This window comes from Polyodon spathula, chromosome 31 (assembly GCF_017654505.1).
Source record: "Polyodon spathula isolate WHYD16114869_AA chromosome 31, ASM1765450v1, whole genome shotgun sequence".
In the NCBI taxonomy this organism is placed as follows: domain Eukaryota; kingdom Metazoa; phylum Chordata; class Actinopteri; order Acipenseriformes; family Polyodontidae; genus Polyodon; species Polyodon spathula.
The window spans coordinates 8,377,838-8,381,968 of record NC_054564.1 but is presented as its reverse complement, the minus strand read 5'-3'; positions in this window follow the sequence as shown (position 1 = coordinate 8,381,968).

The following is a 4,131-nucleotide window of genomic DNA, read 5'->3' as shown; positions in this document are numbered from 1 at the left end:
TCATTAGCAGAGAACACGTTGCTATGAACCTGGCTGAGCTCCATTTTTAGAGGATGAAAAAAAGAATTGGAACCCAATATGAATAATAATGTGTGAGAAGGTTGATTTTGCTAACTTTAATAATAATGAACAATGCCTCCTCAGCTTGTGAAGACTGACCAGATCACAGCCTGGGTCTAGCTGCAAGCATTTGGGTTTGCACAGTGTCACCCCCAGTTGCTGCTCATATGTCAGAAAGTGCGAAGCTCTTCCAGCTCAGTGCGTGTTCATTGGTTCCAAAGCACACTGGCATTGAGCCTAGCTGTTGCTGGGCAGTGTTTCCTTGAAACTCAGATTCAAAGTGACATGGATTACAAACACATTTCCAGTGGCCAGCTGTCTGTGCAGCTCCGATCACAAGCCTTCCAGTCCACTACACTAACACTTAAACAGACCTATAATACATACAGACGCACAGGACATGTATAATTCACCTCCCCTTTAAGACATCCTTCCCAATCCTTCACAATGGCAATGCAGACAGACAGTGGCACTGCAATGGCAATGCAGACAGATAGGGCACTGCAATGGCAATGCAGAGAGACAGGGGGCACTGCACTGCAATGGCAATGCAGACAGACAGACAGTGGCACTGCAATGGCAATGCAGACAGATAGGGCACTGCAGTGGCAATGCAGACAGACAGGGCACTGCAATGGCAATGCAGAGAGACAGGGCACTGCAATGGCAATGCAATAGATCAAAGCAGTATTTCATATTTATTTTTAATAGGAGCTTCAATTTAAGTATATATTTATTTAACTGAAACCATAAATTACCTCCAGACAATGTTTTTGATGTATAATTACAGGTTTCTAAATCACACAAACAAACAAGCTGCAGAGATGACGGTTCTGTTGGCTGAGACACAGCAGGGGGGTCAGGGAAGGAATGAACGGAAATGAAAGCAGCTCTCTCTGAATCATTAGTCACTCGCTGACCTGTGCTACATTAAAGATACAAACCCAGCCGTGTCTTTCATTACTCTCTAATTAACAAACATGTCATGCAAAAGTCTTGGAACACTGCGAAGCAGGCAAGGCACTATTGATGTGTAATGAGCTGTACTGCCCTCTGCCCTCCAGATTCCTCTCTGCCTGTCCTCTTCCTCAACGTGCTTTTGAAGCCGTGTTGTAGGTCTCAGATCCTCCCGCAGTAACACTCAGTCCTGGGCCTCTCACAAGAATAAGCTGCCCCATGATGTGCCAGCCTGTAGAAATAATTTTCAATGATGAGACCCATCACAGATCTCAGTTTAATCAAGGTATTTGATAGATAAGCTTTATGAGATTGAACTCCAAACTTAGCTGCATCCATGCGGCATTGATTTCCAATTGGGATGGGTTGCCAACTATCATTTAACCCTGAGTGGGAGCTGGTCTTCATACAGCATGTGCAACTGGGACATTTACTATAATAACTTTTAAAGTGGGCCAAGGAAATCATCTCTGTGAAGCAGCAAAGAAAGAAAGTTTTTTAATAAAATTCTATAAAGGCAGCACTCCGTGAAATCGATAGAGCTCAGCTAGAGAAAGATTTTTAGAAAGAAACGCCTTGACAGGCTGTGAAGCACAGAAGCCATGCTGTTTCCTCCAGAGTCAGTTTGTGCTGCTTGTTCCTCATCCTGGCTTATTTATTGATTTTCTGATGTATATATACAAAGACTTTACCCATATATGATATATATATATATATATATATATATATATATATATTATATATATATATATATATATATATATACACACACACCTCCCGCCTGCAAAGTTCCATCAGAGAATCCATGCACAGTACAGAGAACATAGAGAAGAGAATGCAGGACACATTATTTTCACCTAAACATTTTAACTTCAAAAATATAATCCAATATGTTTAAATAAGCTTGCTTGAGTCCTGCAGGTATACAGAGGAGACAGCAGGAACGTTCCAAGAGTCCTGCAGGTATACAGAGGAGACAGCAGGAACGTTCCCAGAGTCCTGCAGGTATACAGAGGAGACAGCAGGAACATTCCCGATATGATGCACCTGTCTTTAAGATCCTGGAGTGTTTAAATGTCGTGAAGTATATGAATGCACTACTGTATGTAAGGAGATTTCCGAATACCAGTTGAGTTTTCATTGAACTCAAAATCGTGGAACTCTGAAGATAACAGCCTTTATAAAGTCAGGCAGTTTTGTTGTAAATTACCTTGACATTTAGCATTAACAGAGCGTTACTGGAAAGGTATATACATTTAATGTCGACAGATTTATGGTTATAAAGATAGACTGACTAAGACACCAAGCCTTGCAGAATGAACATGCAATGGATTGGGAGCAGATATTGCACAGTGCACAGGTCCTGATATGGTAGCACACATCTATCTAGTGCTGGTACGGTACAGAGGCAATGTGTGTTCATACCATTGTGATCCCACTGGTCAAAACCCGAAACCACTGTGGTTCCCTTCAACCACTGTGGCTCACTGCTTCCTGCCGTTGCACCTCAGTACAGAAGCCATGAAGATCATTTAATAATGAGGGTGGCTCATGTGCTGTGTCAAGAAAGATTCAAAAGGTCGACTGTTCCAAAGTAAATCTACTAAACCTTGTATAAACAATTACACCAGTCATTTCTAACCTGAATATATACTTCAGGCTTGTCTGACAATGCTTCTCAGTAGCGTGAACAGCACTTCCTACATGCGTACTGTCACTTTTATACCACATGAGACAACAAACCAGGTGGGTTAGTTTATGGGACTGGAAAAGGACTGCAGTCTTTCTTACTGAAACCCTCCGTTTGTATGGCTCTCTGCTGCTGCACCCTCTGGTTGTCAGGCTTGTATTTTATAAAGATGTGTTGCTCCTCGTTGCTTCAGCCTGGGATGACCCACACGCAACCAGCCAACGGTTCTTTTTTAAAATTCTTGAGCACTGCATGCTAATAGCTTTTCACCGCTAGGGGCCAGAGTTCTTTGGTGATCTCAGTCTAGGCCAATGGATTGTAAGCCCCATCACAATCTCAGGTAAGGACTGTCTGCTTCTCCTAATCACGGTATTAGATTTCTGCAATTGGAGCTGCCAAGACTGCCACAGCATTGAACAGAAGTAACTGACGGTTCAATTAACTTGCTTTAGTGAAGAGTCTGCATTCCAGCCAGCTGCTTCTACCCATTCACTTTGCTGCTGGAGCGCCACAGCTCTGGCCACAGGTTTGCACCCCCTGTACAAAATTAACTCATTTTGCTTCATTAAGTCGAAAGGAACCTGCAGAATAATATTCTGTTAACATATTGAATTAATACCATTTTGGAGTTTTATATATACTAAACAGAAAACTGATAAATTGAAAATTGTGACATTTCAAAATTTGACATGAAATTCTGTACTACTGTTATGGTATCTGGTAGACTTTTGCAATATCATATAGTTTTTTTTTTTTAAATGATATCTCAATCCTAAAATTCTAGGTAATGTAAAACCTTTGGCTTTTGAATCTTTTTGCATGGTATATGCAAGTACACAATTGTATCAGAAAAGGTTAGGGTTAGGGTTATATTGTTCAAAGAGATTGATGGATCCCGTGCATTATAACTATGCATAGTAACATTGTAATGATGTGTAAGCACGCATGTATTTGCTACTATGTCAATACACCGTAATTAGAGACACTTCATGTAAAGTGTTGCCTACATGTGTTGTTGATTTTTGCGTCTCCATATCAGTACAGAGTCACAGTTGTGTTGCCTCTGATATTGTCTTTACTTTGCACAGCGTCCTTCTAAACATCCATTATTCAACCCAGCTACAGTACAAAGTCAACACACCCAAGGCCCAACAAACAATGCAAAAAGGCAGGGTGGACATATATTCAATACATAATAAAGCTGATATTCCAAGGCTCTTCTTAATCCAAGCAAACACAGTTTGTTTAAAGGACTTAACAGAGCAGGGCAGGGAGGGGTCACAGTAACCATTACTGGCACGTTCAGAGAGGATAGATGGCTCAGATAGGCAGACAATGGACTATTTCCACAAAGATTTAAAATGCTGGAGAACGACAGAAGATGCAGTTATCCTCTGGTACAGGGCTTGTGTCTGTTGTGCAAA